This window comes from Acinonyx jubatus, chromosome X, assembly GCF_027475565.1.
Source record: "Acinonyx jubatus isolate Ajub_Pintada_27869175 chromosome X, VMU_Ajub_asm_v1.0, whole genome shotgun sequence".
NCBI lineage: Eukaryota > Metazoa > Chordata > Mammalia > Carnivora > Felidae > Acinonyx > Acinonyx jubatus.
Window position 1 is genome coordinate 83,548,458 of NC_069389.1, and position 23,769 is coordinate 83,572,226.

Genomic DNA, 23,769 nt, shown 5'->3' on the forward strand with positions numbered 1-23,769 from the left:
AGGTGCACACAGGGAAACACAAAAGAATGTTTCCTAAAAGCCATTGGCTTGGAAAATGAGAGGGAATGAATTTTGTGAGTTCCTGCAACCAGTGGGGCTTAAAGCCTAGAGTTTTAAAGTGGGGCTTGATAGGGATAGGGCCCAGAGGGCCCTGCACTGTTCCTGGAAAGAATGCAGACAAACAACCTGGGGGAAGACTGTGGAAACAGAAATTTGAAGAACACCTTGGGCACACAGTAGGTATATTATTGGCTCTTTTCAGAGCACATCTCTGAGAGGCAGTGTTCATGCAGACAACTCTCTGGGAACAAAGGAGCTGGCTGGTGCCATTTCTCTCCCCTGCCCCTCAGCATAAACACAAAGCAACCAACAAGAAGCAGTACAGAGCTGACAGTGACTGCCTAACTTGCTTACACCAAGTGCCCCCCTCTGCATTCTGGTGGTACTGCCCTTCCAAGGCAAGCTTTCCTCAGTCCCAGTATGGTGGGCACCTCCCCCAGACAACTAGAGGTTGTGCCACCCCCTAACCAGCCACATCTCCTAACCAGTAAGTTCTGCAGGGCAAGTTCTGGTAGAAGTGGTGCCAAGTCTGATTTCACAAGTAGACCAGACCACAACTACTTAAAACTCACCACATTCAGACCTGGGACCAAACACTGCCCACAGCAGGCAGGGGAAGCCTCTGTAGATGACTGGCCTGAAGGATAGAGAAGCCAAAACACAACATCAGAGAGCAAACAGCACACACTGGAGATGCACCCTAAAGCACCAAGCCCTGGGCACTCTATCACCTCTTCTTCATAAAAATATTACTTTCAGAAGCAGGAAATATAACTGGCTTTTCTAACACAGAAAGCAGATATGTGGATAAAATGCAAAGATGGAGGAATTTATCACAAATGAAAGAACAAGATAAGGCCACGAGCAGAGATCTAAGTGAAACAGATCTAAGTAACATGCCTTATGGAGAATTTAAAGCAACAATCCTAAGGATACTCATTGGCTTAAGAAAAAACTAGAAGACATCAGTGAAACACATACTGCAGAGATAAAAGAGTTAAAGAAGAATCTATCAGAGATGAATAATGCAAGAAATGAGATTGGAAACAGGGTTTATGCAATGAAGAGCAGTTTGGAAGAAGCAGAAGAATGAATTAGTCACCTACAAGACAAAATAATGGAAAATAAGAAAGCTGAACAAAAAAGAGGAAGAAAAACTAGGCAATGCAAGAATACACATAGGAAATTCAGTGACTCCATTAAACATAATAACATTGGTATTATAGGAGCCTCAAAAGAAAAAGAGGGAGTAAAAGGGGGCAGAAAATATTTGAAGAAATAATAGCTGAAAATTTCTTTAATCTGGGAAAAGAAATAGACATCCAATTCCAGGAGGCACCTAAAACTCCCATCAAAATAAAAAAAAAAGCAGGCCAACACTAAGATATATTGGAATTAGTGCTCGCTTTGGCAGCACATATACTAAAAATGAAACTAAATTTGTAAAATATAGTGACAAAGAAAAATCTTAAAAGCAGCAAGAATAAAGAAGTACTTAACTCACAAGGGAAGACCCACAAGGCTAGCTGGAGACTTCTCAATAGAACCTTGGCAAGGCAAAAGGGAGTGGCATGATATATTAAAAGCACTGAATGGGAAAAATCTGGAGCCAGGAATACTCTATCCAGCAAGGCTATCATCCAGAGTAAAAGGGGAGATAAAAAGTTTCCCAAACAAAAATTAAAGGAGTTTGTCACCACTAAACCAGCCCTGCATGAAATATTAAAGGGGACACTTTGAGTACAAAGGAGAGACCAAAAGTGACAAAGAGAAGAAATGATCAGAGAAACCTCCAGAAACAATGAAAAAGCAAGTTATAAAATGGAACTAAATACATAACTGTCAATAATTACTTTGAATGTAAATGGAGTAAACAATCCAATCAAAAAACATAGGGTGTCAGAATAGATTTTTAAAAGAAGCAAGATCCATCTATTGGCTGCCTACAAGAGACTAATTTTAGACCTAAAGACACATTCAGATTGAAAGTGAGGGGATGTAGAAACATCTGTAATACAAATGCATGTCAAAGGAAAGCCAGAGTACCAATGGTGTATCAGATAAACTAGACTTTAAAACAAATACTGTAACAAGAGACAAAGAAGGGCACTATATCATAATAAAGTGTACAAAACAACCAGAAGATATAACAATTGTAAATATTTATGCACCCAACATGAATACACCTAAACATATAAAAGAATTAATAACCAACATATAGGAATTAATTGATAATTATAATAGTAGGGGATTTTAACACAAAACTTACATGAATGGACAGTTTAACTAAACAGAAAATAAACAAGAACACAATGGCTTTGAATGACACACTGGACCAGATGGACTTAACCAGATGGATATATTCATAATATTTCTTTCTAAAACAGGAGAGTACACATTCTTTTCAAGTACACATGGAACATTTTCCAGAATAGATTACATATTAGGTCACAAAATAGGCCTCAACAAATACAAAAATACTGAAATCATACCATGCACCTTTTCTGACCACAACGCTATAAAACTAGAAGTAAACAACAAGAAAAAATTTGGAAAAACTACAAATGCATGGAAGTTAAACAACATACTACTGAACAATGAATGAGTCAACCAGGAAATCACATAAGAAATAAAATATACATGGAAACAAATGAAAATGAAAATACAATGTTCCTAAAACTTTGGGATATGGCAAAAGTGGTCCTAAGAGGGAAATATATAAAAATACAGACCTACCTCAAGAAGCAAGAAAAACCTCAAATAAACAATCTACTTTTACACCTAAAGGAGCCAGAATAACAACAACAAAAGAAGTATAAATCCAGCAGAAGGAAAGAAATAATAAAGATTAGAGCAGAAATAAATAATATAGAAACTAAAGGAAAAAATGAACAAAGAGATCAGGTGCGGGGTCTTTGAAAAAAAAATAAAATTGATAAACCACAAGCCAGCCTTATCAAAAGCAAAACAGAAAGGACCCGAATAAATAAAATCACAAACGAGAGAGAAGGAAAAACAATCAATACCACAGAAACACGATTATAAGAGAATATTATGAAAAACTATATGCCAAAAACATTGGACAACCCAGAAGAAATAGATAAATTCCAAGAAACATATAACTTACTAAAACTGAAATAGGAAGAAATAGAAAACTTAACTAGACCTATAACCAGTTAAGAAATTGAATCAGGGGGCACCTGGGTGGCTCTGTCAGTTAAGTGTCTGACGCTTGATTTCAGTTCAGGATGTGATCTCACAGTTCGTGAGTTCGAGTTCGAGGACCACATTGGCATCCTTGCTGACAGTGCAGAGCCTGCTTGGGATTCTTTCTTTCTCCCTCTTCCTCTGCCCATCCCCGATGCTCGTGCATTCTCTCTCTCTCTCTCTCTCTCTCTCTCTCTCTTAGAAAAGAAAAGAAAAAAAGAAAAGAAAAGAAAAGAAGAAAGAGAGGAGAGGAGAGGAGAGGAGAGGAGAGGAGAGGAGAGGAGAGAAGGAAAGAAAAGAAAAGAAAGGAAAGGAAAGGAAAGGAAAGGAAAGGAAAGGAAAGGAAAGGAAAGGAAAGGAAAAGAAAAGAAAAGAAAAGAAAAGAAAAGAAAAGAAAAGAAAAGAAAAGAAAAGAAAAGAACAACAGAAAAGGAAGTGAATCAGTAACCAAACAATTCCCAGCAAACAAAAGTCCAGGACCAGATGGTTTCACAGGTGAATTCTACCAAACATTTAAAGGAGAGTTAATACTTGCTCCTTTTAAACTATTCCAAAACACAAAAGTAGAAGGGAAACTTCCAAACTCATTCTCTGAAGTCAGCATTACCCTGATATCTAAACCAGATAGAGACTCCACTAAAAATGAAAACTATACACCAATATCCCTGATGAACATGAATGCAAAAATTCTCAAAAAATACTAGCAAACTGGGGACACCTGTTAATCAGTTGGTTAAGTGTCCAGCTTTGGCTCAGGTCATGATCTCATGGTTTGTGGGTTCCAGCCCCGAACTGGGATCTGTGTTGACAGGTCAGAGCCTGGAGCTCTGGAGCTCAGAGCCTGGAGCCTGCTTTGGATTCTGTGTCTCCGTCTCTCTGTGCCTGTCCCTCGCTCTCTCTTTCTCAAAAATAAACATTAAAAACAATACTAGCAAACTGAATTCAATGATACATCAAAAAAAAAATCATTCACCATGATCAAGTGGGATATATTCCCAGGATGCCAGTGTGGCTCAATATTTGCAAATCAATCAACATGATACACCACGTTAATAAAAGAAAGTATAAGAACCATATGATCATTTCAATAGACATAGAAAAGCATTTGACAAAACACAGCATCCATTCATAAAAAAATGCTCAACATAGTAGGTTTAGAGGAATATACCTGAATATAATAAAAGTCATATATGAAAAACGTACACCTAACATCATATTCAATTGGGAAAAACTGAGAGCTTTTCCTCTTTAGTCAGGAACAATACAGGGATGTCCATTCTCAAGACATTTATTCAATATTAATATTTGGTTGGAGTGACATAATAGATGTATCAATAATTGTTTTCTACAATATGATTTTTAAAAATAATTTATTATACTTTATATTCAAAAATATTTTCAGTTAAAAACATTTTACTTTTCAAAATAAGAATAAAACAGTGTTTTATTCTCCATAATTTTACAAATTATTTACACTTGAGGTTTTGGCTTAATGGGGCTGAATGCAACACTAAGTCATAGACTGTTTGCTCAGAAATCATCATAGGAAGAATTCCCTTTTCTGTATCTACCATGGTTACCTTTAGAGAAACATCCTTCTCATTTTATTCATTCTTTGAGGTTCAATGTGAATTTGGCAATGTTTATCCTTGCTCCTATTTTTTAACGCTTTTTAAACTGTGTTTTCCATTCCATTATGACTATACTAATTTTTATTGTTTTTTAACAAGTTGTTTTAACAATGTTTGCAAATCTCCATTCTGATTATACCAATTTCAATGTTATATGTTCTAAGTGGTTTTAATGATGTCAAAACGTCCAAATTATCACTATTTTATGGGAGGTTATTTTTTTTTTTTACCATTGCTATTTGATCTATTCACTTAAAAAAAAATCTCTACTGTCATTAACAAACCACAGGAGGAAAGTCAGAAACAAATCAGTTTGCATGCCCGAATCTCCTCTCATATCTAGACACTGAATTGTCTCAATGGTAGAATACAAAAGTCAGGACATGTGCGGAATTAAAATCTAACGCAAAAAGTACTCTAGAGCCTTGAGGGGAGCCGGGGACCTCGATCACTCATTGGATGCTGGGCATGTCAGTCATTGCTTCTCAGCAAATGAGCTTCGAGCTGGCGATGGGGGAAGTGACCCTTTGTTGACCCTTCCAAGTTCCTCCTCCCGTCACCATCCCAACGGAATCTTCCCCCCCCCCCGCCCCCACCCCGCCCCCCCGCGTCCACAGCCATCTGAGGCGCGGTCTGGCTCGGCCGCTCCTTGGGCTGCCCCTCTGCCCTTCCTGTCGCGGGGCTTCCACAGGCACCTTCACAGACTGTTGTGTCCTCTGAAGCCATCTTCTCTGCCGCCCCCACCGGCTCGGCACAGGCCCTGCTGCCAACAGCCTCCCCTTGAGGGCAGTCACTTCAGCGGACGCCATTTTCACCAAAGTTGTGGCTGTAGTCCAGTCAAAGCTCCAGTTGAGGCACTGACTGGCAAGTCGCTCCTGCCATGGCTGCCACAGAGGAGCAAAATCTGGTCCTAGGTGGCCAGGACAAAGCTGGTGATGGGGCAGGCCAGGACCCCAGGCCCCTCGGGGTCCGGGGGTCACCTTCAGAAGGGAAGGGCGGAGTGGAGGAGGGTGCGGCCTTCCTGCCTCCCAGAGAGGTTTCCAGAGCCCTTCCTGAAGAGGAGGATGGGCAGGAGGCCACCTGGGCCGCAGAAGAGAGCTGGGTTGTAAAGCTGCTAGAAGAGGAGGAAGAGGAAGAAGACAAGGAGGAAGACGAAGATGAGGACGGGGACGAAGACGACGAAGAAGAGGACTTCGAGTTCGAGTTTGGGGACGAGGACGACTATGATTACCCATCTCAAGATTTCGAATTTGAGTTTGGGAACCAGGGGGGGTCTGAATATGAGTCGGAAGAGCAGGATGAAAACCAGGAAGACAATCAGGAGGAAGAGGAAGAGACTGAAGAGGAGGAGGAAGACAGCAATGGCCAAGAGGGCCCACAAGTCCTCCCTGCGGGTGCTCCCGAGGCCCCCGTGGCACAGTTTCAGTCCCTCTTCAGGACTCTGGTCCATTTTCTTCTACACCGTATCCATGATAACGACCATGTCCTGGTTGGGCCCCACGAAGGCTGCGTGGTGGTCAGCAGCCACTCCCGGGAATCCCAGGACCCTGGAGAGGGACCAGCACCCCAGGATCAGGAGAACCCGAGAGAGGAAGCAGAGGTCGGGGTGGGTGAGTCCCTGGCAGAGGGCACCTCGCCGCCGGGGCCGCAGGAACCAAAAGAGGGGGCTCCATCCCAAAAGGCCGGGGAACCTACAGCAGAGGCCCAGGTCAAAGAAAACGAGGCCCTGGGTGATGCCTCTGAGTTCTGGGAGGCTGGAGCCTGTGCACCCGCCAAGGTTCAGGTTGGCGAGTGGCCGTCAAGTCCTCAGGCCCTTGCAGCTCCCGTTGGGGCACCCAGCTCAAAGGCAGGCAGTGCTCAGCACTTGCCTATAGCGGTGAAGCAGCGGGTCCTCGCTCTCAGAAACCTTCAGGCCCAATATGCGCAAGTAGAAGCTCAGTTCTATAAAGATCTTCACGATCTTGAGGAAAAGTATGCTGCCTTCTACCAACCTCTGTTTGATAAGAGATCGGAGATCATCAATGCAATCCATGAGCCCACAGAAGGCGAATGTCAGTGGCAAGTAGGTGTTCAGGAAGGCGGGGCGGGGGAAATGGAAAGAGAGCCTGAAGGAAAAGGGCAAGCAGATGGCATACCTCACTTTTGGTTGATGGCTTTTAAAAATGTGAAGACGCTTGGTAGGATGATCCGAAGAAATGATGAGCTTGTACTACAGCACTTGGAAGATGTAAAAATTAAATTTTCGGAAGTTGAGGAACCAATGAGCTTCACCATAGGATTTATCTTTAGGTCAAACGAATACTTTTTCAACAAAGTCCTGACGAAAACATACCGAATGCGATCAGACCCAGATGATTCTGACCCCTTCTTCTCCAAAGGGCCAGAAATTATCGGTAGCACAGGGTGTGAGATCTGCTGGAAAGAGGGAAAAAATGTCACCGTGAAAACTACCAAGCTGCGGAAATGTGAGGGCCGAAGAAGTGTATCAACCACTAGGAAGATGCCCAGCTGTTCCTTCTTCACCTACTTCTATCCTCCTGATTATCCTGAGGGCAGAGTAGTGGATGTGGCCACCGATTATAAATTGGGCTATTTTTTCCTTGAAGTTCTGGTCCCGAAGTCCGTATTATTCTTCACTAATGAAGCCAGTGGGTATAAATATGAAAGCTCTGATAATGAGGTCCAAGAAGCTGGAGGCGAGGAAAAGAAAGTAGAAGTGATGAGAAGTGAAGAACCTGAAAAAGGACCTGAAAAAGATCTGGACCCAGAAGAGAGCAATCCCTGAGAACCCAGGTATCTGTGTGTAGCTTTGTGTGTCACCCAACCGTGCCTCACATACATCAGTTATGTTTCTGAATTTCTTTTTTTTTTAAACTTTATTTTTTATTTTTTAAAATTTATGTCCAAATTAGTTAGCATATAGTGAAGCAATGATTTCAGGAGTAGATTCCTTAATGCCCCTTACCCATTTAGCCCACCCCTCCCCCAACCCCTCCAGGAACCCTCAGTTTGTTCTCCATATTTATGAGTCTCTTCTGTTTTGTCCCCCTCCCTGTTTTTATACTATTTTTATTTCCCTTCCCTTATGTTCATCTGTTTTGTCTCTTAAAGTCCTCATATGAGTGAAGTCATACGATTTTTGTCTTTCTCTGACTAATTTCACTTAGCATAATACCTTCCAGTTCCATCCACGTAGTTGCAAATGGCAAGATTTCATTCTTTTTGATTGCCGAGTAATACTCCATTGTGTGTGTGTGTGTGTGTGTGTGTGTGTGTGTGTGTGTATGTGTATATATATATGTGTATATGTATGTATATATACCACATTTTCTTTATCCATTCATCCATCGAGGGACATTTGGGCTCTTTCCATACTTTGGCTATTGTTGATAGTACTGCTATTGTAAGGGTTAAATTGTACTGTAGGGCTAACGCTTAGCTTGAAAGATAACAACTTTGTTCTGACACTGAAGGTCAAAAGATAACAACCTTGCTTTTACTCTTGTAAATCATACTTCATACTCTTGTGAATCAGGCTTTACCAATGAAGGAAACAAAAGCTCAAAAAAGAGCATCAGAGACAAGGTCAAGGAGATCCACTGGTTGCAACTTAGCGGCAGAAAGTCTAAAATAATCACCTCATTCGATAACTCTTTCTGACTCATCTGGTAACTGTTTCTGACTCATCTGGGAACTGTTTCTCTGTTCTGTTCCCAGATAACGATAAAACGATGTGATCGGCTTTAAAAACTCTGTACCCGGCTGTTCGGGGCCACACTCTTATCAAGAGTGTTGGTCCCGATCGGTCGGCCTTGCCTCTCATTGTAATAAACTTTGTTGTGACTGTCACTGGTGCCCGTAGCATTCTGTTTCAGGAGTCGCGTGGATGCAACACTATAAACATGGGGGTGCATGTGTCCCTTCAAAACAGCACACCTTTCCCCAGTAAAGTAAATAACAAAAGCAATGTCAAAAATTTAGTTCTACCAGACAGTGTAATGTTAATGATGTATATTGTTACAGAATGTAGCACATTCTGTAATGTACTTCATTCATAGTTACAAGTCCTTTCAGTTATAGCTGTAAGTCTTCTACAAGTGAGAAATGTGTCAGCCCTGGCGGCAGAGACCAATGTTTGCTTCGAACACCACACTTACCAGAACAAAGGGCTAAAGGGACTTGAATGAACACTAGCTGGGCCTTCGTCAGTTAGCCAGAGAAATAAGTTCTCTTAGACTAACGAAGAGACAATTCTTTTTTATTTTTTAATTATTTTTATATTAGAGAGATGCATGAGTGAGGGAGAGGGACAGAGAGGAAGAGAGAGAGCATCTTAGGCAAGATCCAAGTTCAGTGCAGAGCCTGACTTGGGGCTCACTCCCACAACCCTGGGATCATAACCTGAGCCGAAATCCAGAGTCGGTCAGTCACTAGACTGAGCCACTCAGGCGCCCCAAGGAGAGAATTCTTTTGAGAATGCGACTACTTACACAGGTTATCATAAGAATTTTATTTAGGACCACATTTAATGATTTTACCTAACCATTTATTCAGTTGTAAATTTTTATATTTTAGGGGACAATGGAAGGAAAAAAGAAACAATAGTCATGGTAAGATTATTGTTTATCTCTGGATTGATAATTAAGTTGATCTACATTCAGCATATTTTGTTCTTGGCTCTATTTCTCCTTTTACGGATACTGTGACTTGAGATCTAGGATCCCAAGAAGAGACGATAGTTTATGGATAGAGAAGAGTCTTTTAAAATGGAAAGAAATGTCTAAATACCAGAATGTTCTGTCAAAACAAAACAGGACAAGCCTTATTGGTGTTTGGGAAATAGGAGATGAGGTTGGTGTGTGACAGAATTGAGGACATCAGATGTGCAAGATCACCCTAATACCCAGGTGTCTGGGTTACAAGAGGAAAACATGTTTTCTCCTGTTAGCACAGACCTACATAGGATTGCCTATTCTTAGACTTAGAAAGTCACTGGGGCATTTTAATCGAGTTCAATTATTGTCTCTTATTTCTTATACAGTTTGAAGGCATAGAAAGACATGAACGAAGGAAGCCACAATGAGTTTGTTCTACAATGAATTGAGATTTTCTGGTTTTAAGTTGTCCATGGAAATTTTATCACCACTGGTTTTGTTCCAATGTTTATCACTAAACAAGTGATGTCACTTTTTTTTTTACACCTTTGAGAGATATGACAACATTTGTTCTAATTAAAAATGAAAGCCTGTTTAAAATGAATAAGCTGCAGGGTTTTAGATATAGAACGCTGACTCAAACCTACCTTTGTATCTTTTTGTTTTGACCCACCTTACTATTATTGAAAGGAATCACTTTCAACCATTTGGCAAGCCTGTTTTAAGTTCTTTTATTGCATCCTCAAATTAATTACAAAATTATAAAGAATTTATATAAAGAAAGATGAAGGCTGTCCCTACTGCATGTTTTTGAAGTACCTGATGGATGACCTAGCTTACCTAGAGACAAGATGGTGCTGGGTTGTACTGGGCTGATGTGGACCAGCAACATCAGCATCACTCGGGAACTTTTTAGAAATGCAAATTCTCAGGCCCCACTCCATACCTACTGACTTGGTAATCCTGATGCTGGGCCAGCAGTCCCAGTGTTGCAAGTCCACCCAGGTGGTACCGAATCTCAGTAATGTTTGAGAACCACACATTTCAAGCAATGAATGAGGGGAAACCTCAAGCTTCACCTTATGGTAGGAGCAGCATTAATTCACTGATGTGAGGATGTTTCAGGTAGACAGTAAGGACTGACCGAGCTGGGGATGAGACTGGAATTCTTAAGGGCCTGGGACACACAGAAAGACCTCCTAGAAGGACAAACTTTGGGTGGTGGTGTTTCAAAATAATGGATAAGGGAACAAGCTCATTCCAGAAGGATAGAAACATTATGACACTATGTATATGAATTTTCAAAACATGCAAAACAAACATACTTATTATGGATACATATATATGTGGTAAAAGGCATGCATTGGAGCAATGCATGCATATGTAGCATGCAGAGAAGCATGTAATGGAACAAAAAAGAGCATTCTAGGAGAGTGGTTATGTATTGTGTAGAGGGAGAGAGGAGAATTCAAATGGGGAGGGGCCATCTTAGTTTCCTCCTGTCATAACAAAGTACACAAAGTGGGGGGCTTCGAACAGAAATCTATACCCTCACACCCTGGGGGCTGATTCTGGCAGTTCTCTAGTTCTGAAGTTCTGATTTCAGGTGAAAACAGGTTGAGGACACAGCCACGCTTCCTTTGAAGGTCCAGGAGAGAATACCCCTTGCCTCTTCCAGACTCTGGTGGTTCCTGGAACCCCTCGGCTTGTGGCACCATAACTCCAATCTCTGCCTCCGTTTTCATATGACCTTCCCTGTGTGTCGGTAACTCAATCCTCCCTCTCCTTTGTCTTGCACTCACATTAATCATTGGGTTTAGTCTCACCCTTAATCCAAGATGATCTCATCTTGTGTCCCTTAACCTACTTATATTTGCAAAGACCCCCCTTTTTAAATAAGGTCACAGTTACAAGGACCAGATATTAGGACTTGAAAATCTCTTTTTGGAAGATGCAGTTTAACGCACTATAGGCTCACAGTGGGATTCAACTGTATTAGTAATGTATTTCTTTTTTTTTTTTATTTTTTTAACGTTTTATTTATTTTTGAGACAGGGAGAGACAGAGCATGAACAGGGGAGGGTCAGAGAGAGGGAGACACAGAATCTGAAACAGGCTCCAGGCTCTGAGCTGTCAGCACAGAGCCCGATGCGGGGCTCGAACTCACAGACCGCCAGATCATGACCCGAGCCGAAGCCGGCCGCTCAACCGACTGAGCCACCCAGGCGCCCCAGTAATGCATTTCTTAAGTGGGGTGGTGGATAAATGGATATAGTGTTGTCGGTACCATAGACTGTGTACATCTGAAATATTTCCTAATAAAAATGGCAATGAATTAAAAGAGGAAAGGGAGAAAATGGGCCCATTATCTGGAAGCTGTTTAAGGAAAATGAAGTCTTAGTTTACCAGAGTGGAGGATCAGAGAAAGGCCAGAGGTTTGATGATAGAAGATCCTGTTCCTACATTTAGGTAAAGCTGCCTTGTATTTTCCATCAATATCTTGTATTTTCCATCAATATCTCTTTCTTTCCTATTGTGTGGTAGCACATCTCATGTTCTAACTAATATTGCAAAAATCTATATATGTGTATTTACTGCCCCACCCCTCTTGACCCTATTCATATGGATTGTGAAATGCCGAATAATTGCAAACTTAGAAGGTTTGTTTTTTTTAACTTGAGATAGAGCTTGAGTTGGGGAGAGGAACAACGAGAGAGATATAGAATCTTTTATTAAATATTTACTTATTTTGGGGAGAGCACACGCAGGGGAGGGGCAGGGAGAGAGGGAGAGAGGATCCTAAGTGGGCTTTGCACTGACAAGTTGACAGCAGCGAGTCCTGTGTGGAGCTCGAACTCACGAACTGTGAGATCATGACCTGAGCCAAAGTCGGACACTCAACCAACTGAGCCACCCAGGTGCCCCGGGGAGAGAGGGAGAATTTTAAGCAGGCCCCACACTCAGTGTTGGAGCCTGACGCTGGGCTCGACCCCATGAACCTGGGATCGTGACCTGAGCTGAAATCAAGAGTTGGACACTCAACGGACTGTGCCACTCAGGTACACCAACAAACTTAGAAGGTTTTATTCTTCCTTCCCCAAATATCAAGCACTCTGTTCTCCATCTTCATAGGTGCTCAGTTAATGTTTATTAAAGTGACTAAATGTAATGCATCCAAAAACTTTTCTTTTCACCAGTGCTGGCAGTTTAAAACGTATTATCACGTACTACACCTTATGGCTAGAACTACATGGTGAGAGAACATACAGTGCTCTTTCTCAGCATTAAGCAATTGGAAAGGGTGGGGCAAATAGACAGCCATCCGTGTAGTGTGATTTGAAGGCCCTCATTCTGTTTCTGATTGTTTAGTTCATGGTGTACCAGTTATTAAACACAACATTTTTCTTAGACCCTATCAAGAGAGGCCCGTCTCCTGAACTTCGTGCTTTGAAGACTCCCTTTGGTTCTCTTCTCAATATGTTCTCCCCCACAGGGCCAAACGCCCAGTGTTGAGGCCAGAGGAATAAATGCACACGCAGTGTCCTAGCCTCCATATCATCCTTGAGATACCTGGGACACCAGAACTCCTCATCCAAACGGACCCAAGCCTGCTTCCAGCACCAGCATGCCCTTTGTTGGGGCTATCCTTTGTGGCTTAACAGCCTTGTTGGTGTATGTACTTCCAGGTGGCTATGGCAGGAGCAGGGCTGTACATGAGGAACAGTTAATGATTGGCCCAGGTTGTCCACATACATACAAATGAGTCCTCAAAGGTGGGGGATAAAACTCGGGGTGGGAAGAAAATGCAGACTGGTGAATGAATGCCTGAGGCCTAGTCTAGGGCCATGGGCCTGGAAGGTTGGTGGTAATTCTTCCCACACTGAAGGCTCAAAAGGTAAAGCAGTCCATGAATTCAAAACCCAAACCAGACCTTTCAGGCCATTATGAAAGTCTATTTGTCATGGAAGGAGATGTAACATGTTTTAACGGTTTATTGGTTGAATTAAACATTTTGAATAATTAGGACTATGGCATGTAGGACCCCAACTGAAGTATTGCCTCCGACCTTGCAAATTTTATAAATCTTACAGGTGGGTCACGTCAAACATTTGGCTAACTTTACCCCACCACGAGCCATCAGGCCCTCTCACTGCTGTTTTGTGGTGCTTCAAGGAAACCACATGACTACATCATAGGAAACAGATGAGTTCCTGGTTGTGTACTTGTCCACTGCCCTTGTACTAATTGTGGTGTTTTCCATTGGGTTCTCCCCTCATAGTACAGTAAAGTATGACAAAGACTTAAAACATAGAGCTCAAGGGAAGGTTCCTGCCCGTTCTTTTTTTTTTATTTATTTTTTAATGTTTATTTATTTTTAAGAGGGAGAGACAGAGCATGAGCGAGGGAGGGGCAGAGAGAAAGAGAGAGGGAGACGAAGAATCTGAAGCAAGCCCGATGCGAGTGTTGAACCCAAGATCCATGGGAGCATGACCTGAGCTGAAGTCAGATGCTTAACTGACTGAGCCACCCAGGTGCCCTGGTTCCTCCTGCCCATTCTTAACAAATGGACTACAGGGGCTCTCTGCTGCCATTCTGTGGCTATCACTGGAATCTACCAGACATTGAAATGTATTCCACTGATGCAGTGCCATCCCTATGTGAGTGGCAGATTCTAGCCACATACTGGTAGTTCTTGAGTCCAAGAACGTCCACATTTTGTGATAATTGGGACGCTTACATGCAGACAAAGCGTTGCTGCCCATGGTGAGGGTGATGTAACAGTGCATGAATGGACATAGCATTCAGTGGCCATTTCATGCCCCCTTACATTCTCACACTGCTGGCATTTTGAGGTAGAACAGGCCCTTAAGGAGGTGACTAATAAAGATTGCTAGAAGTTGCACTACTGTCATGATAACCTGAGGAGCTCTATGAATCTGCTCCCCAATGAAACTGGTAAAAATTAGTTTTGTGGGTTTTTTGTTGTTGTGGTGGTTTAATCAAACAATCTAAATTATCTAGAAATGCTCCTAAGGGCATACAGCCAGTAAAGAAACATTTATTCAAGAATATCTGCTAAAATCTGATAAGGGCTGTGGGGTGCCTATGTGGCTCAATCAGTTAAGCATCCGAATCTTCGTTTCAGCTCAGGTCATGATATCACGTCGGTGGGTTCGAGCCCCACATTGGATTTCAAACTGAAAGCCGGGTGTGAGCTTGGGATTCTCTCTCCCACTCCCTATTTCTCCTCCGCTCCCCCACTTGCTCAAGCACATGTGCGTGCTCTCTCAATCTCTCAAAATAAATAAATAAACACAAATAATTGATAAGGACAGTGAGAATCAGTGGCATTTGAGCCAAAACCTATACCCCTCTTTCCCTCCTTTGTCAGCAAGAGAGAAACTCCAAATTGGTACAGCCAAGAAAGCAGGGTACCTTCTCCCCCCTTCTCCCAGAGTGATCTTTCCAGAAAAGGCAGAGCATCAACATTTCTCATATTGCTCCAGCTACCTATTGCTGACATGAAGTCTAGGTGCGTATAGTCCGAGGTGGGGTTCCCGTCTTCCATGCAGTTTCCCCCTATAGGATTACCTTCGATGCAGCACAACTGAGAATATTGGGGCCCCCGTTTAGTAAGAGATTCCACACTAGGTGAGTCAAACCAAGAAGACCTGAAACTACTGTCCCCCTCCACTGAATCAGCAGCTCCCAAAGCAGGAGTGTTACCCATTAAGAAGTACACCATTCCCAGTTCCTCATCTATAGCTCATAGACTTTTTCCCAAGAAGCAGGCCATTAAACAGGGGGCTCTGCATCTCTTCCCAAGGGAAGTGAATCAATTTGCAATAGACGATGAAGAAGTTGAAGCTTATAGCCCTCTCAAAAATAATAGTTTGTGGTTAAGAGCAATTAAGAGTAAGAGCCTAAATGTCCATCAACTGATTAATGGATAAAGAAGACGTGGTTTATATATACAATGGAATTCTACTTGTCAATGAGAAAGAATGAAATCATGCCATTTGCAACAAGGTGGATGGAACTGGAGGGTATTATGCTGGGTCAAATAAGTCAGTCAGAGAAAGACAGATATCATATGTTTTCACTCATATGTGGATCTTGGGAAACTTAATAGAAGACCATGGGGGAAGGGAAGGGGGAAAAAGCAGTTACAAACAGAGAGGGAAGGAGGCAAACCATAAGAGACTCTTAAATGCAGAGAACAAACTGAGGGTTGATGGGGGGTGGGGGCGAGGGGAAAGTGGGTGATGGCACTGAGGAGGGCACTTGTTGGGATGAGCACTGGGTGTGGTATAGAAACCAATTTGACAATAAATTATATTTTAAAAAATGAATAAAAGAAGAGCTGGAAAAAAAAGAGTAAGTGAGTAGAATTATTCAAATTAAAAACTAAACTGTAAGAAAGCTAGTTTACCAGGGTGCCTCGGTTGCTCAGTCGGTTAAGTGTCTGACTTCGGCTCAGGTCATGATCTTGTGGTTCGTGGGTTCAAGCCCCACATCAGGCTCTGTGCTGACACCTCATAGCCTAGAGTCTGCTTTGTTTTCTGTGTCTCACTCTCTGCCTCTCCCCCGCTTGTGTGCGCCCTCTCTCTCTCTCTCCTCTTTCTCTCTCTCTCTGTCAAAAATAAATAAACATTAAAAAATTTTTAAAAAAAGAAAGCTAGTTTGCCAGAGAGAACCAGGGAAATGTACAACTAAGAAGAGCCCCACTGGGGTAAGAACAAATCACAAATACTAACCTGAAAACTGTCCCATCAAAGGAACCCAAATTTAATTGGTTCAGTCTATTGAGCAATTTATGCCCAATCCTGCAACTCATGAAGATTACCAGCTGAGTGTGGCCAGGGAAAGAGACAATCAAAAGTAGCCTTGCAAAAAATACTCATCCTTGAGTGATTGAAGGCATATCCAAGCCTGTGCTTGGTTTCTTGAGGAGGAAAATCAGAGGTTTCATGCTTTGGGGGAGGTGGAATAGACTTCCAAAATGTCACTAAGCAAATAAATAGAAAAGCAAAGAACAATTACAAGCACCAGAGGAGGAGTCAGTAGCCAGAGTTGCTACAACATATTATCTCAAATGTGCAATTTCCCACAAAAGATTAAGAGACATGCAAAGGAACAAGGAAGTCTGACCCCAGTTTTGATTTACTCCTATTCACCTCATTGGTGAGAAAGGGATGTTCCACCCTAAACAGTATGCGATGGCCAAATGCACAACACCTGATGCCAGGCAGATGAACTAAAACTTAAGTTTATTAATCAATTATACAGCCCTGAAGGAAATCATTCCAGCCCGCACAAGGCCACGTGAAAATGGCACTTGAAAACAGAGTGGCTTAGCAGAGACTGTGGGAGGCAGGCTTTATAGTTACAAGAGGTTGGGGTGACCCTTAATTTTTACAGGAGGTTGTGATCAGTTGGAATAGTTTTGCAATCTGGCAAGGAAATGAAAGCTATTGGGCTGAGGATTGGGTGGAACCTGAGGATATATTTCTGCCAGCACAGGTTTACATGAAGCACCCATAAGAGATGAGGTTGAGGTGTGCCTGGGTGGCTCAGTCGGTTAAGTGTCTGACTCAATTTAAGCCCAGGTCATGATCTCACAGTTCGTGAGACTGAGTCCTGAGTCAGGCTCTGTGCTGACAGAGGGGAGCCTGCTTGGGATTCTCTCTCTCTCTCTCCCTTTCTCTCTGCCACTCCCCTGCTTCAGCTCTCACTCTCTCAAAATAAATAAACTTTTTAAAAAAGATGACGTGAGAACAAGAAAAGCCTTTTTTTTTAATATATGAAATTTATTGTCAAATTGGTTTCCATACAACACCCAGTGCTCATCCCAAAAGGTGCCCTCCTCAATACCCATCACCCACCCTCCCCTCCCTCCCACCCCGCATCAACCCTCAGTTTGTTCTCAGTTTTTAAGAGTCTCTTATGCTTTGGCTCTCTCCCACTCTAACCTCTTTTTTTTTTTTTTCCTTCCCCTCCTCCATGGGTTTCTGTTAAGTTTCTCAGGATCCACATAAGAGTGAAAACATATGGTACATGTCTTTCTCTGTATGGCTTATTTCACTTAGCATCACACCCTCCAGTTCCATCCACGTTGCTACAAGGGGCCATATTTCATTCTTTCTCATTGCCATGTAGTACTCCATTGTGTATATAAACCACAATTTCTTTATCCATTCGTCAGTTGATGGACATTTAGGCTCTTTCCATAATTTGGCTATTGTTGAGAGTGCTGCTATAAACATTGGGGTACAAGTGCCCCTATGCATCAGTACTCCTGTATCCCTTGGGTAAGAAAAGCCTTTTTGCCATCAAATCAAATACAGGCAATATGTCGTGCCTGAGCAAAAATGAAATACTCAGATTTTAGGAAAGCCTACTTTCAGGAGGAGAAAATCCACCAAAGAATGAAATCAGCTTGTTAACATAAATTTATCAAATCATTGGAGGAAGCACATTGACGAGAGAGAAAATCCATTGAAACAAAATAGAATTGGACTTCATATGGACAATAATTTGAACACATCAACACCAAGAGCACAAGAAAGGCCTGACAAGTATCACAAATGCTGGTAGTTATGAAATGACAAATAAACATGTAAAGCAAACTGGAAAATAGGACATAATCCTTTCTCAGGCAATCTCGCATGGACTAAATTTTGGGGTCCCTATTTCCTCCTATCTTCCACTTTTTTTAGCATTGAATAACTGACACATCAGGATCAGATTCTCCAGGACAGGCTGCAAAATTGAAGAGATAGTAAAAACACTTGATAAGGAACAAGTGGATGAGGTTGCTTCTGATAGTCCTGAATCAACTAATGGAGCAGTTAATTCAAATCAAGCAGTTCAAGGGAGGCTATCAATAAATAATGTTTCAGAGGAAGCAGAAGAAACAGTTCTTTGGGATATCTCACCACTATCTAGATAGTGGTTATTCATCTGTGAGTTGGACTGGAAAGTATTAGATCTTTATTATGTCATGCAATATGTTCCACGACTAACAGAAGAACAATTAAATTGGAAATCTACCTTTCTACTGAAAACCAGAAGCACACTGGAATTCTGCCTACTTTTAGACCTATATTAAACACTAAGTGCACTGTAGTCTAAATGAGCTAAGAGATGCAGACCTTACTTTTCCAGTCCATATCCAAGATACTATTGATCAGATTTATGTGAGATTAAGACTATTCTTCCAGGAATCCTTGAAACCAATATCTCAGATTTATAAGATTATTGTTTTTACTACTCTTAAGAGGGTATAAGCAGATATTATCTAAATATGTTAGCTCCTAAAAGGCAACTAGTGAGGCACTGGCCTTTCTGTGAAAGTTGTGTTTGTTTACAAGCAACATATACAAAGAACTTATCTTCGGAAGACATCTTTCAAAAACTGTAATAGTTGACAAACCACCACAAGCCTTTACATACCAGCTTTTCAATAGAATCCTTATAGAAAGCTGGTTTGTAGAGTAAACTCTCAATGTACTCCTAAATGTGATTACGTATATTTAGAAGCTTGTAGACCTGAATGATGATGTTCAACTTCACATCAAAGGAAAATTTTGATTGCGTGATTTGCTTTCCCCAGATTAACTACAAAGATTTCTCAAAACAATGAAGGGAGAGAGAAAACAGGTCCCTTTTAGACTAAGGCAACACATTCTTACTCCTTTTGAAAATTTACATTTTGTAACCCATCTTGCTTTTCTTAATTTTGGTGTTCAGTGATAATCAATGGTTACAGAAAGAAACTTTACCTATCTCAGCTTACATACACAGAGTAGGTAGGCTGAAACAAAAAATCCTTTGGAACTCATGCAACTCTGAATTTTTTTATGTACAGAACATCTGAAGTTTATATAGAATTATGTTTCTGCCACAAGCAGTTTGGTCCCATAGTCACACAGGGTTTTATTTAAAAAAAAAAAAAAAGATGAAAATGGACTTGTTTTTCTTTCTCTGTTTGGTGTTCTAAGTGCATATAAAGCCACACTTCTACTACTTTAAGATTCTCATCCTAATAGAAATTGCTGATAAAAGTTGTTTCATTTTTCTGGTTAAGGTTTATAACTTTTTAAAAACATGTATTGACTTGGGTTAGATTAGAATTTCATTATGCATTTTAGCTGAGGCACTTCAAAGTTTTTTTAAATGGTCAGTTTTGTTTTTTACAATACACTTGAATGCCATTTGCCTACTTGTTCTGCCTGCATATTGCATATTTGTTTAAAAATACTCTCTACTTTCAGTCCATGTAAGTTTCATTTAGAAAGAGGCACATTTACACTGTTTCTAAAATATTTTACTGTAGGTGAAATCTTTTCAGAAATGAAGAGACCGAGTAGGTAAGAATATATTAACGGCTAATACTCAAAAAGATTTAAACCACTGTGATGGCATATATTCCAAATGGTAATATCTTGCAACAGCACACAGATTTAACGGATAAAGGTATGCCTCAGATATCTCTGTGCTCAGGAATCTTTAAGGAAAGTGAGTTTGGCCACCTTTTGGGCTTAGTTTGGTTACTGCTCCCTTTAGTTTTCTCCACGAATGAAGCATTCAGCACAGTGACTCAGTATTTTCACTTAATCTGCATGGACTGAGATTACCTCTGGTATGCTCTTGGTGCTAATCAAGGTAAAAATCTGTGTAATTGTTTACTAATATATTCTTCATAATCTTGTGGCATAGCACACATTCAAGCCACAAATGTAGTTAATATGTCTTCACAGTGGTTTTCTCTGCTATAAGTGGTATTTAAGGCTTGATTCTCCAATAGAGCTACCATAAGAGGTTTATACTTTTATAGTATTGTTTGGTCTCCTTTTAGGGAAGCTTTTTTTAATGGAAGGTGTAATATGGGATGGAATGCTTTTCCTCTCAACTATAGAAACTTGCCAGAGGCCCAGACTGCTTTTCTGTAAGGGATTATCAAAGAACAGAATGTTTTTCCAGAGTGGTTTGATATTTTTGTTGAGAAAGTATAGTATGAGAAAGTAAGAAATGGACAAATGGAAATTGAGGAGTATTTCAACTAGTTATTGTGTACATTACTGGCTTACTAGCAACACTTGTATATTTTACATATTAGATGCAGCATCATTTTCTTTTTTTTAACCTTAAATTTATTTATTTTTTTAACATATATTTATTCATTTATTTATTTACTTATTTTAATATGAAATTTCTTGTCAAATTGGTTTCCATACAACACCCAGTACTCATCCCAACAGGTGCCCTCCTCAATACCCATCACCCACCCACCCCTCCCTCCCACCCCCCATCAACCCTTCAGTTTATTCTCAGTTTTTAGGAGTCTCTTATGTTTTGGCTCCCTCCTTCTCTAACCATTTTTTTTCCTTCCCCTCCCCCATGGTCTTCTGTTAAGTTTCTCAGGATCCACATAGCAGTGAAAACATATGGAATCTGTCCTTCTCTGTATGACTTATTTCACTTAGCATAACACTCTCCAGTTCCATTCACATTGCTACAAAAGGCCATATTTCATTCTTTCTCATTGCCACGTAGTATTCCATTGTGTATATAAACCACAATTTCTTTTTTTTTCAATATATGAAATTTATTGTCAAATTGGTTTCCATACAACACCCAGTGCTCATCCCAAAAGGTGCCCTCCTCAATACCCATCACCCACCCTCCCCTCCCTCCCACCCCCCATCAACCCTCAGTTTGTTCTCAGTTTTTAAGAGTCTCTTATGCTTTGGCTCTCTCCCACTCTAACCTCTTTTTTCTTTTTTCCTTCCCCTCCTCCATGGGTTTCTGTTAAGTTTCTCAGGATCCACATAAGAGTGAAAACATATGGTATCTGTCTTTCTCTGTATGGCTTATTTCACTTAGCATCACACTCTCCAGTTCCATCCACGTTGCTACAAAGGGCCATATTTCGTTCTTTCTCATTGCCATGTAGTACTCCATTGTGTATATAAACCACAATTTCTTTATCCATTCGTCAGTTGACGGACATTTAGGCTCTTTCCATAATTTGGCTATTGTTGAGAGTGCTGCTATAAACATTGGGGTACAAGTGCCCCTATGCATCAGTACTCCTGTATCCCTTGGGGAAATTCCTAGTAGTGCTACTGCTGGGTCATAGGGTAGGTCTATTTTTAATTTTTTGAGGAACCTCCACACTGTTTTCCAGAGCAGCTGCACCAGTTTGCATTCCACCAACAGTGCAAGAGGGTTCACAATTGCACCAAGAAGCATAAAATACCTAGGAATAAACTTAACCAAAGATGTAAAAGATCTGTATGCTGAAAACTATAGAAAGCTTATGAAGGAAATTGAAGAAGATACAAAGAAATGGAAACACATTCCGTGCTCATGGATCGGAAGAATAAATACTGTTAAAATGTCAATACTACCCAAAGCTATCTACACATTCAATGCAATCCCAATCAAAATTGCACCAGCATTCTTCTCCAAGCTAGAACAAGCAATCCTAAAATTTGTTTGGAACCACAAAAGGCCCCGAATAGCCAAAGTCATTTTGAAGGAGAAGACCAAAGCAGGAGGCATCACAATCCCAGACTTTAGCCTCTACTACAAAGCTGTAATCATCAAGACAGCATGGTATTGGCACAAAAACAGACACAGAGACCAATGGAATAGAATAGAAACCCCAGAACTAGACCCACAAAAGTATGACCAACTAATCTTTGACAAAGCAGGAAAGAATATCCAATGGAGAAAAGACCGTCTCTTTAACAAATGGTGCTGGGACTGGACAGCAACATGAAGAAAGGATGAAACTAGACCACTTTCTTACTCCATTCACAAAAGCTTCATTTTCAAACGTGTCCTAGAAACAAGAATATTTAACTTTGCTTATTTTTTAACCCAATTTTTGGTATATTAACAAAGATTTTAACATTTCATCAGTTTGGGCAATTTCTTATTATATTTTCTGTTGTGTATGTAGTTAGCATGTGTACTGAACTGTTCAAACATTAGCATGCTCAACAAGCTTATTTTGTGAAAATTTCTTATTTATTAAAAAATAATTATGGCAAACTTTCTTCAAAAATAATGAAATCATTTGCAATTCAGAATGCCTTTTTTAAATCTTTCAAGGTATTTTGCTTGCAGGAAATATTATCACAGATTTATTTTTACAAGAATCATTGAAATGAGTTTTTGTTAGGATATCTAGTCATCTTTATGCATTTTGTCTCTATCTTAATTGAAATAAAATATTTACAGCTTTAAATAAAAAAAGGAACTGCCTGTGAGAGTGGCCTCATGTCAGATACAACAGCCAGTAATTACAAGTTAACTACTGTATGTTCAAAGTACTAAAGGAACCACCATTGAAGAAAATACAAAAGTATAATGGCAATGCCTGCCCCCGCCAAAGGAAAAAAAAAAGGTTATTAATGAAGATTTAGAAATTACTTAACAGATAATCAAATGGAAATTTTGGAGTGAAAACTACAATTACTGAAATGAAAAATTCATTAGAGGGGTTCAACAGTAGATTGGAAAAATTCAGAATAAAAAATTAGCAAAGTTAAAAATAGGTTGAGCAAATAGTAGAGAAAAATAGAATAAATACAAGTGAACAGAATCTCAGAGAAATTTGGGCTTTTATTAATTATACCAAGATGACAAAAAGATAGATACCAAACAGACACATCACGGTAAAAATGCTGAAATCCAAACTGCAAAAGAAAATCTTGAAATCACCAAGAAGACAACAACCTGTCACTTGCAAGGGAATCCCAATAAGATTATGAAATGATTGCCCACCAGAAACAATGGAGGTCAGAAGGCAGAGAAATAAAGTGCTTAAAGAAGAAAACTGTCAATCAAGAATCCTATGTCAAGTGATGTGATCTCTCAAAAATGAAAGTGAAATAAGCACATTCCAGAAAAACAAATCTTAAAGAATTTCTTGTAAGTACACCTGCTTAAGGAACTTCTTTAGGCTCACAGTGGGAGACCCCAGGGGATAATTTTATTCTATTTTTTAAAGTTCGTACCAATTTATTCTGTTTCCAGCAATGTGGCAAGTTTGCGTTTGCTTCCAACAAACAGTAGATATTGTAATTATTTTAGAGATGGTTAATTTCATAAGTGTAAAATGGGAACTCAGGGTATGTTTTTTTAAAATATTTCTTTAATTGTGAGATTGTGTGTTTTTCCATGTTAGATTACCAGTTCTA

At 40.4% G+C, this 23,769-nt stretch overlaps 1 pseudogene; it reads left to right on the plus strand.

Moving 5' to 3' along the window:
* Window positions 1-13,398: 13,398 nt before the first annotated feature.
* On the plus strand, window positions 13,399-19,174 carry LOC128311444 (CTD small phosphatase-like protein 2; annotated as a pseudogene).
* Window positions 19,175-23,769: the final 4,595 nt, after the last annotated feature.